The 12,604-nt window shown below is 33.8% G+C and overlaps 1 pseudogene; it reads right to left on the bottom strand.

Annotated features, from left to right (window-relative positions):
* Nucleotides 1-10,292: 10,292 nt before the first annotated feature.
* On the bottom strand, nucleotides 10,293-10,619 carry LOC145661111 (tRNA (uracil-5-)-methyltransferase homolog B pseudogene; annotated as a pseudogene).
* Nucleotides 10,620-12,604: the final 1,985 nt, after the last annotated feature.

The following is a 12,604-nucleotide window of genomic DNA, read 5'->3' on the forward strand; positions in this document are numbered from 1 at the left end:
TCAAGTGCTAAAGCAAGACTTACGTAATAATGTCGTATATTATGCCGATGGTATTTTGATCATGGGTAAAACACCAGAGGATTATTTGAAAAACTTGGATCTAGTTCTTGAGCGATTAGAAACTTTTATCTTAAGATTGAAAAATCTAAATTCTTTCAAAAGTCCATTGAATTCTTGAGGTATTCAATCGATGCAAGTTGAATGTGTTACAGTGATTCCAAAGTACAAGCAATTAGAGATCTACCAGTTCCCACTAATTTAAAAGGAACTCGGCAAATATTAGGTCTTTTTAATTGGTTTAGGAGATCTATTCCAAAATTTGCTGAAACCGCCGAAACTTTATTTTCGATAACAAAGAAAGGAGTGCCATGGCAATGGGGAGATGTCCAAGAACAAAGCTTTCAACGTTTGAAAACATGTATTATGAAAAATATTCGTCTAAATCATCCTGACTATAATCGTCCGTTTTTGTTCAATGTGATGGTGCACTTACAGGAATTTCTGGGATACTCTGGCAACTTGGGATTTCTACAAATGAACCTTCTGTAATACATTGTGTCAGTTGAACTTTGAAAAATGCAGAAAAAGGGTACACTATTACTGAAATTGAACTACTTGAGTTGAGAACGTTCCAGTGAATACGTTATCCAGATTGTTTCCTAGTGAAAATAATCATGTATTATCGATAAATGTTTTCAAAATTTTACAGGAAGAAATTTCCAACATTTCTGGGAACGAATTGCAAAAATCCCAAAGGGAATATCCGCCTTATGCAAAAATCATTCAACATTTGACGTCATGTGGAGATAAATGTGACTGTCCTCGTTCCTGGAACACCCTGTATCAAATGTCGAATTATGTCTTGGTAATTAAAGACTTCAAATATGAACATAGGACCAAAATTTGTGTCCCACCAAAATTGGTTCCGTGCAAATTGAAAGCTTATCATGATGACTTTGGACATTTTGGATATTTAAAAGTGTATTCCTTAATTAATAAATCCTTTTATTGGAAATCGCTTAGATCTCAAATCAAAAATTATATTAACGATTGTGAAGAATGTATGAAGATCAAGCATAATTATCGTTCTATATATAAACCTATGTTGCCCATAATACCTGAACGTCCACATTCATTCATTTCTATAGATTTATATGGACCACTTCCTAGAGCTCCCACTGGCGAAACTTTTCTGCTTACTGTATTGGACATTTTTACAAGATATATAGTAGCGTATCCTTTACGTAAAGCGACTTCATCAGCGATAGTTAACCGTATATTGAACGTTTACATCCCACATTGTGGTCAAGTCGAACATATATTATGTGATAATGGGGGTCAATTTCGTAGTGATGTGTTTATGCGTGCCATGAATACTGCTGGTATTAAAATACAATTCGTAACGCCGTATCATCCCAGCAGTTCAGTTGTTGAAAATATACATCGAAACCTTGGGATGTTATTCCGACATTGCTGTCGTAATAAACATTGTGATTTGATCAAATATGTAACTGAAATTACATATTTTCTAAATTATTCGGTGTCTGATACTTTAGTAGTTGCGCCTGCTAATATTCATAATGGGACAGATTATGTTGCACCGATTGAACATCATTTTGGAGTTCAAATTAATGGAAACAATGGAACTGATTATTCACATCTTGTGAGTATGATACATTTTCGTAGAATGCAGAAATTCAAATCCCGAAACCTGAAAGTTGAAGAACAACAATTGGGTAAAATTAAAATTCAACCTAACGATTTGGTATTCGTAAGACTACATCCCCAGAGTGATGCATCATTAAAAAGCATATATAAATTTTGCGATTTGTTTGCTGGACCTTATTTATGTACGAAACAAATTAATCCTAAAGTATTTGAACTTATGGATATAAGAACTGAGAAAATTTTAGGATTATGAAATATTGATGAAATTAAGTTATGACAGAAATTGGGTTATGGCTACCGAAAACACTAGAAAACGGTGAATGAATTTAATCAAAACTTTAGTTTCTCCTGAAGTTATAACGAAAGCTAATGTAAAGAAAACTTAACAGTGGAAACTTAGTATTCAAAAGAGAAAAACGAAATATTTTATGGATATGTGAGTTGGTTTAATGTATTTTACTTTATGTTATTTAATCTTTGAGTTTATATCTATGTCAATATATGTGTTTTATTTGATATTTGTGTTTTATACTATTCGTGTATTTTCATATGATTGCTAAACGCAATATTAATTACATTATTCGTATTTCATGTTATAGAGTACATTTGAAAGCTTTCTTTTTGTAATGCGGGAATATATATTGAAGTTAATACTTTATGTTTTCTCCAAGGAATTCGTATTCAAGCAATTCTTAATTTTATGTTTTCGTTCTATTCTAATTTTATGCCAATAATATAAAAATTAAAGAATAAAAGAAGATATTTTTAATGGAAACGTAAGAAAGTAATGACAGTTATGTAAAATTGATATTACATATTTTATGGAAAAATTATGAGTAATGAAAATCAAATTTTGAATAGAACTTTTAACTTAAATTCATATATTCTTGTTAATCTTTTCTTCTTTATGGCCTATAATGGGCTTGAATTAAGATATTGACCGTATTTTTTTTTGTAACGTGCCATGTAATCGTCGACTATGGAGCTAATTATAAAGGAATATAATTATTAATAATATTTTTTGTATAAAAATAAGGAAATACTTGTGTACTATGATATGAGATATATTGTATATACGAGAAGCACTTAAGAAGAGTATAAAGGTTAACGGTCCAAAGTTCTTTTTCTTTTTATTGAATAATTGAATAAAAAGAAAAGTTCGTCGAGCGCCATAATATACAACAGTATTGTTGTATATTTTTAATTGTTATTTCACTTGTAAATTATTATTTGCTTGTAATTTTGGGCCATGATGTATTTTAAATATGTACTAGGCTGATTCTGTTATTAGAAGAAGAGAAAGAAAAAGAAATAATATGGTTATAATGTTAATATATAAAGATATTCAAATATTGTTATGTAATCTAATTCTCGAGGTCGTCGTCATGACAACATATAATAAATAGAATTATTCAGTTGATAGAAACAGACATCTTGAAAAGGTATGTTGTAAGTAATCTGTACGCTTCTCTTATATTATTATTATACCACGTGTGTAAAAGGTAATTGGTATGTTTTAATGGCTCAATAATTAAAGAACCGTTGTAACTTAAAAGCTATGTAGTTGGCTACTGTATACACCAATATCCAAGATCAACCTTCAAAGTATAGGTCATTCCCTATTACACTGCGTTACCTCCAAGAGACTTGAATTATAGGATAATACCGTAGGTCCCGGCATCATAACATTAGCCTTGATAAATTCAATAACAATTTTTTATTAAAATAAATTACAGCCTTCCTATTATTCTGATAAAATATATAGACCCTGTGGTACAAACATGAAGCTGCATTCACGCCCCATATGACATTTTTTTATCTCACTTTTTGTTTGGTCTTGAGATCTTCAGCTGTTTGTGATTTAAGCATTGGATTTTATCTGATACACCCTAAATATGTACACTAGCCTTCGAGTAGGTGGTTACTTTATTCCAAGAAGTTCCCACTGCCAGCAAGCTAAGGAAAATACAGTAGAACCACCACTCTATATTCCCCAGTTTGCTGGCAGCAAAAAAATGTACAGTGGTCTTTCGCAGGTCAAAATATAGTTCCGGAGATAAAATATTTCCGGGAGGGGGATAGCTTGGGAAGGACTATTGGACGAGAAAGTAATAATGGGGGAAAACAGACAGAGAAAGAAAGAAAGGGGACATCAAAAGGTTTAGGATCGGGACATGGAACGTACGCACTTTGTTACAGGGAGGAAAATCAGAAAATCTCAAAGGAGAAATGGAACAAAATAAACTATATTTTTTACGAGTTTGTGAAGTTAGATGGGAAGGTAATGGGGTGTTGAAGAGCGAAGAATATAGAATATTTTACTCAGGTAATGAAAAGGGCGGTCATAATGGCGTAGGAATAATTCTTGGAAAGCGCTTAAAGAAGAAGGCAGTGAAAGTACAATTTATTGATGATAAAGTTATGATGTTAAGACTTAATGGGAAAACGGAGGATCTAGTAGTGATACACACATATGCACCGACGACTTCGTATGCAACAGAAGAAGTAGAGGAAAATTATGAGAAAATAGAAGAAATTATAGATAGGGAGAAGAGGGGTGCATGTGTAATTGAAATTTGAGATTTCAATGCAGTTGGGAGAAAAACAAGAAGGTAGTACCGAAGGCAAATATGGTTTAGGTGAAATAAATGAAAGGGGAGAGGGACTAATGAATTTCTGTAGACAAAATTCACTAGTAATTGGGAACACTTGGTTCAATTAGCACAAGAGAAGAAGATATACATGGAAATCACTAATAGACGGCGGAAGATATCAGATAGACTATGTTATGATTCAGGACAGGTACCGGAATAGCTTAGAAAACTCGAAGACCTTCCCGGGGATGATATTTTCACTGATCATAATCTTGTGCTCGCCGAAATTGATATTCAACTGATAAATGTAGACAGAAGAAAAGTAGGCAACAAAGTGTTAAATACTGAAAAGTTGAAAAACGAGGAAGTAAGATATCTTTTCGTTGAAAAATTCGAGGAAAAAATAGGTGCAGGTAGTAACGCACGATGGGAACACATTAAACTTTGCTTACAGCAGACTGCAGAAGAAATCGTAAGTTATTGCAAACACAAAAGGGCTAAGAAACCACGGGTTACAGAGGAGATGTTGCAGAAAATGAGGGAAAGGAAGAAGTGGAAACAGGTTGATACAGAAGAGGGCAGAAAGATGTACATGAAGTTAAATAATGAATTACGGAGAGAAACATTAAGAGCAAGGGAAGAGTTTTATAAAATAAAATACCAGGACATAGAGGAATTAGAAAGAGTTGGGAAATATGAGAAAATGTACAAGGGGGTGAAATCTATGGAATTCCAGAGGAAACAAGTGGGTATTACGATGACAGTAGAAAATAAGAATGGGAAGGTAGTCGGCGAGAGAAATGAGGTGAAAGGAAGATGGAAACAATACATTGAAGACTTATATGAGAGTAGGGATATACTGTGTAGCCTAAGTGTTGAAGTAGAAAATAAAGTAGGCAAGGATGATAAAGGATTTAGTATTTTTTAGGATGAATTTGAAAAGGCTATATCCGAGATTAGGAGTGGAAAGGCAACCGGGATAGATAATATACAAATCCAATTCATTAAAAATATGGGAGACAAGGGAAAGAAAGAATTGTTCCAACTATGTAATGAAATACATGGAACAGGAGAATGGCCAAAAGACTTCCTGAAGACGGTCATGATACCGATGGCTAAGAAATCGAACCCAAAGAGATGTGAGGATTATAGAACTATTAGTCTCATATCTCATGCAGCTAAAATTTTGCTCCGAGGTGTATGCTGTATTTATTGATCTAGAAAGGGCTTTTGACCGAGTGAATTGGGAATTGTTGTTGGGAGTTCTAAAGAAAATAGGGCTGGAATGGAAAGATCGAAGACTCACAAGAAACTTATACATGAACCAACAAGTAAGTGTTAGGATAGGGGAAGAACTGACGAAAGACAGTGCAATTGGAAGGGGAGTTCGACAAGCATGCTGCCTCTCGCCAACACTATTTAATGTCTATCTAGAAGAGATAGTGAAAAAGAGTTTACATGATGATGACGACATTTCGGTAGGAGGTAGAATGATTAGATGCATAAGATTTGCAGACGATAATGCCCTTGTTGCAGAATCTGAAAAGAAAATCATTGAAATAATAAAAAACCTGAGGATGGCCTTTGCAGAATATGGGATGAAAATAAATGTTAGAAAGACAAAAGCCATGGTAATTGGAACGAAGAGGTCCATGTCAAATATAAAAGTGGGAGGGGAGAAAATAGAAGAAGTGAATAGTCTTCGATATGTGGGTAATATTCTTAGTAATGACATGAAGTGCGAACGTGAAATAAAAGCAAGGTTAGGAATGGCAAAAGAAGCTTTTAGGAGGAAGAAAAGTGTTTTGTGGGACCTTGAATAAAGAGTTTTAAAAAAGACTCATAAAATGCTTCGTGTGGAGCGTTGTACTGTATGGGGCGGAAACGTAGACATTATGTAAAAGTGATGAAAATCGACTGGAAGCCTTCGAAATCTGGGTGTGGAGAAGAATGGAAAGAATTATTTGGATCGAGCGGAAAACGAATGAGAAGGTGTTAGAAATGGTGGGGGAAAATAACACTTCTATATGTTGTTAAGAAGAGGAAGAGAAACTGGTTGGGACATTGCCTAAGAAGAAATTGTATCATGAGGGACGTCCTAGAGGGTATGGTGGCGGGAATGAGAGGAAGGGGGCGAAGGAGATTGCAATTAATGGATGATATAAAAACAGAAAGATTATACGTCAAGACTAAGAGGTTAGTGGAAGACCGTGGAGCATGGAAACTTCTCAGCTGCTGCAAGTGACCTGCCAGTAAGGGCAGAATACCTATGATGATGATTATTCCAAGACCATCGCATTTGCTCAGGTTATGGTGTCGTACGTTTCATATCCCTAAGATGCCTCTAATCTTATGGAATTTGAGATATTACCATCTTATTATAACAATTGCAACCCCATATCTTTTCTCTTCCCTTCTAAGAGGAACTACAAAAAACGCTGAAACACCTATTTAGTTGTTTTAAATTAAAAAGTTAAATACCAATGTCCCTAACTGTAAGTGATTTCGAGATATGTTCATCTTGGTATAACAATTGTAACCTTACTATTTTTTCTTTCCGTCTTTTTTCTTCCCTTCTAGGGACAATGTAAAAACAGTAAAATACGTGTTAATTCAATCGGTCATTGAAGAAAAGGGCACATGTGACACCTTGGTCGAAATTGTGATAACACTAGGTTTATTACCTCCATATCGCCTTCTGAAAGTGGTTATTTTTGAATATTAAAAACCTCGTTTAGTGCAACAAGGGAACATGTGCCCTTTTTGCACTGAACGCAGTTTGTAACACACTCAACAACTGAAAGAAAGTCTTATATTGAACGCGTTGTAGACAGTCATTTCTTACACTTTTCCCGCTAAAATGTGTCTTTGTGATTGGATGCCTAGTACGACAAAGTACGTCGTAATAATTATATCGTTCGTTCGTCGTGGATGTTGATGCTCTGTTATGATTAGTAGTGCTGACTTTGCCGTGTCTGGTAGTTGCGACGATGAATCTCCGCAGACCAAGAAACAAAAAGGAATTCGGCATACTGAGAAGTACCAGAGAAATGCCATGAAACAAGCTAAAGTTAAAGGACAACCACATACATCATATTCTGACAAGTAGGCCTATATTCCAGCTGTAAGAACAGGTGATGATTGCCGATGTAGATTAAAGTGGTTTTCAAAAATTACCGAAAGTGAGTGATGCAGTATACTGTCATATTTCCTTTCATTAGAAACCAAAGATTCCCAGGATATCTATCTCCAAAGTCACATATTTCGAGTTTTATCGTGGATTGCAGCAGTAGCCGAGAACTCACGAATATGCACAGCAACGCATGGATGACGACAGTGGCGTGATATCCAAAATAATATTATTATTTTCATATTATGAATCAAACGAGTTTTGTTAATTTTATTCGTTGTATATTTCGAGTATGTTCTTTTAACTTTCTTCACGTGTCTTGATTATCATGTTTACTCAGTCAACTTGCAATGTTTTCTACTGTAAATTACGTGATGAGTAATGAACCAATGTAAAACAAAAACCTCCGCGTTTATTATTAATAATAACCTACAGTATTATTTGTCTTACAATAACTTAGATTGGCCATGTTAAAGATGTATTAAGATACCTTCTTTCAAACCTCAACTAAATTGCCTTAGGTTACGTTAAGTTAACTTTTATTCATTTCTCAAAGCAATTCGTGCGACAGTATATTATGTGTACTTTTCGTATGCTTCGGAAGCATAAGTACTTTAATATTTCGCTAAGAATCTTGTTCTAAATTCGGCAAACACTTCACTATGAGCTTAAGATATTTTATTAGAATCTAATATGAATTCAGTTTGCAAAATTGAGTCGTAAACGGCTATTGACCACTTAAAATTCAAGGGGAGGAAACTCAAAATACTATCCACAACTCCTCCATTTCAAACACTGATGCAATGTAACAATATATATAATACATATATATACATCTCTCTCTCTCTTTCTCTCTATGTATATATATATATAGAGAGAGAGATGTATATATGCTTATTACGTATATTGTTACATTGCATTGGATCATATATATACAGGCGCGGATCCAAGAGGGACTATAGGGGCTAATGGCCCCCTTGACGCTAAGGTGTACACTGGATAAAATGGGCTTCAATCCTGCTTTACACTGGATAAAACTGCAAACTATGTTTTATCCCCTCCCTTGATCATATCCTGGATCCGCCACTATATATATATATATATATATATATATATATATATATATATATATATATATCAATACTACCGTGTCATTATACTAACACTATTATACTCATCACTATCAATCCATATTAGTTTCCAATGAAGTGTTTGTTATTCTGGATAAAGAGTTTGCAGAACTTTCAACAAGATGCAAGCGAAATTTGATACCAAAACAAAACAAAAAAAAATGTTAATAGGTGAACGTGGAAAGCTTAAGTGGGTGGGTTTATAGGAAGGTATACATTTATTTTGTGAGATAATTACAATAGAAAGTAACCTACGAAAAGGTAACATATCGTACCGTACCTGAAATGACAATATATTCTACATTACTCTTCCAGTAACTCTTAATTCACTACATGGAACTACCCGAAATCCACCAACCACCAACCGCACATCCATCATTTAATTTCGATATGCTTATTTAGTGAACAATCTCAACCTCATCCTATGATTCGTATTTGTGTCACGGACTATGCTTAACTAATTTATTAAACTTTTGTCCTAAAGCGAATAAAACTCACTTTAGCCCTAATTCGTTTATATATATTTAAATCACCAGGTTATTATAATAAACATATCAACTTCAGATCAATAAGTCATAACATTATACGTACCAACTAACGTCTATTTTATTCTTCTGTTTATACATACACTATAGATCAACAGTCATCCATTTCGTGTATAATGTAGATAATAGTATTTACCATGACAACATGTCATGTCAATAATAATGTTTTTTTTTCTTTTAACTGTATATAGGCTATATGTTTGATTATTGCGCCTCTGATCATGTATTGACAAAATAGGTACAGATTAACAATACCATTATAACAAGAATATATCGTTGTATAAAATGTCGCCCAGAACGGGAATTCCGTAACAGTATTACAGTGAAGGAAAGAACCCTGGATATTTTCAAAACATTCACTTTTTGAATAGCCCTCGTATTAAATTATTATTACATTATTATAAGTATTTTTCTTCTCTTTTTCTTCTCCATATATATATATATATTAATTCATAACAACATTTTATTTTATTACTAATCACATATCAGAAAAACGTTGATTCATTAAAAAATATATCCTTTATGGGTCTATCCAAAATTATAACTAATTGATGACCTACGCAGAGTTATTAGTTAATTGTCCCTTTTTACATTGAGCGATAACATTCATATACAAATAACATTATTTATAATTAAGATCGTCATCATATCAAAACGACAACAAGATCAGAAGGCAATAATTACATTTAGAAACTTCAATTTAAGATCAATGTCATAGATTTCAATTTAACACAATCAGATCTCTTTTGAACACGTAAGATAAAATAAAGATAAACATAACTCTCAAAATTAGTACAAAGATAAAATAAATTAATCTCATCATAACATGTTGTGCATATATAAAGTTCAAATGAAGTATTCATAACACAACTCATAACATCCAAGAGAATTGATTAAGAATTGTTATCCAAGTTTAGTTTAGTTAACACATCACGGTTGACTAAAGTTTCAACTAGTTTTAGCCATTTCCAACTTTAATCTGATATTTATTTTCCTGTTCTTGCTCTACCTTTTCATTACGTCCCTGAAACTTCTGATGAAGCCCAATTCTAGGTGGATCTACGATAACAAGTATCTTCTTTTCAGCTACTTTCTCCACTACGGTGGGCAAAATATCTTCAGCCTGTCCAACAAAATACTCGCTGTTCATGATGACATCCTTTACAGCATTGGCTCTTGCATCTTCAACTGTCTGGCTCTACATTTCTATGCCAAGAATTTGAGCTCATTTCTTAACAAGAGTAAACCCAATTCCTCCAGTGGTACAACACACATCTATGAAGGAAGTTTCTTCGTCAACTTCAACCATTTCCGCGATGGAACTATAAAGCTGCTTGGCTCCCGAAGTATTCACTTGAAAACAAGAATCTGGAGATATTCGGAAATTCATGTCACAGATAGTTTCTTTCACATATTCTTTTCCGAATAACAGCTGCAGTGGTGGAGGTTTCTCAACTTCTTCCTTTTCAGTGAAGGTCTGGAAATAGAGCGATGCTACATTCAAGCTTTTTCCTTCTCTGTTTTGGAAATAATCTTTCAAATCATCCTTCATCTTCCCTATAGGCAAACGTTTCAGAAAATCTGCAAGTCCTTCATTCTTCTCTTTTCTTTCTTCTGTCCAACCAACTAAATCCAGATTCCTCCTCAGAGGAAATCCGTCAGTCGGGTGAGATATTTTATTTCTTCAGTCTTTTTCTTCAATTGTTCACCAAAAGTAACATCCCACAAAGGTATTGTAGCCTGTTTTATCTATCTTCTACAGGTAACTCGACTTTCGCCTTTTTAGAATCCTTATCACCAGACTTTTCTAATTTTCGCTTACGTTGATCAGTTTCGGCAACTTTGGCTGAAAGAACTCGCTTCTTCCAACTGTATCCATTTAAGGTCTTTACTGCCTTCTGTTGGTCTTCTTCAGTTTTGAAGATCAAATAAATCCAAGAACTCGCTCTTTTCTGTGACCTAATAGTATGGCTTCCCAACTTCAAATCGTCTGTCAACAATTTCTTCAATTCCCCTAACCTGTATAATCTCGGCAGACCTTTCACTTCAATTTTGAATACGCCTGTAGTAGTAGTGGTGGTGGTCTCTTTGGCCGGAGATGATGGTTCTTCGTTAATTGTAGCATCTTCCGCATCACCATTCACCACAGGTCCAGTTGTTTCATTTTTATCCTGTTCTTCAATATTTTCATTTCGTGCATCGACCTTCTTCTGACCTTCTTCCGGTTCTACTTTCATATTCACACCAGTAACATTCACTTTTTCAATTAATACTTGCAAGTTCTCTTTCAAATTATGCTGTAGCAGATCGAAATTTTCATGGATACCCTGAACTCTATCTGCAAGAGATTTGTGTTGAGTCAATAATTGTTCGAACTTTTCATCACTTGATTTTTGTATTTGTTCTATCGATTTTTGCATCTGTTCCATCTTTTCATCGTTCGATTTTTGTATTTGTTCTATCGAATTTTGCATCTGTTCCATCTTTTCATCGTTCGATTTTTGTATTTGTTGATTCGCCTTTTGCATTTGTTCAGGCTTATCAGTTAGCAGTTGGCAAATCGTATTAACAAGATTAGCCTGGCCATATTCAGGTGTGTTTTCTACTAAAATACTCGGTACATCCATTACGTCAGGATTCTGCATATCTCTAATCCTTTGTATTTTCTTTCCGTTTCTTAAAACGGTGAAATTCATAAAAAGGATATATGTTTGCAAATATACCTCGTCCTTACTTGTTTTCAGAACTTTGAGGTAAGGTCCCGGTTTTACGGCACCAGATAAAGCGAATAAAACTCACTTTAGCCCTAATTTGTTTATATATATTTAAATCACCAGGTTATTATAATAAACATATCAACTTCAGATCAATAAGTCATAACATTATACGTACCAACTAACGTCTATTTTATTCTTCTGTTTATACATACACTATAGATCAACAGTCATCCATTTCGTGTATCATGTAGATAATAGTGTTTACCATGACAACATGTCATGTCAATAATAATGTTTTTTTCTTTTAACTATATATAGGCTATATGTTTGATTATTGCGCCTCTGATCATGTATTGACAAAATAGGTACAGATTAACAATACCATTATAACAAGAATATATCGTTGTAGTCCGTGATTGTACTTTTGGTTCACTACTGTTCAAGAGACTTACAAAAGGTAGCGAAAAAAATTTTTTTGATATTTCAAAACTAAATTGTGATTAAATTATAAATTCTTTTATCTGTAACAACTACTATGTAATTCTGTCTTTGAATTTGTTTTCACGTGCGTACCAAAAGTCAACTACTTTACAGAAGCCATCATGTAAGTTCGTGCATTAACAAACATGAGAGAAGTATATTCCTATAGATATATGTATGTGGATTCGATCTCAACATATTGTCTACTGGACTTCTACATCTATAAGTCTAAGCTATGTACTCACTTTACTTTTGCCAACAGACACAAAGAAACATAAATTACACGCATTAAAATCATTCAACAAAACTCTATTCTTTCATTTTACCATAAACGAAATGT

The sequence above is a fragment of the Thermobia domestica genome, chromosome 9, assembly GCF_964235325.1.
Source record: "Thermobia domestica chromosome 9, izTheDome1.hap1.1, whole genome shotgun sequence".
Taxonomy (NCBI): domain Eukaryota; kingdom Metazoa; phylum Arthropoda; class Insecta; order Zygentoma; family Lepismatidae; genus Thermobia; species Thermobia domestica.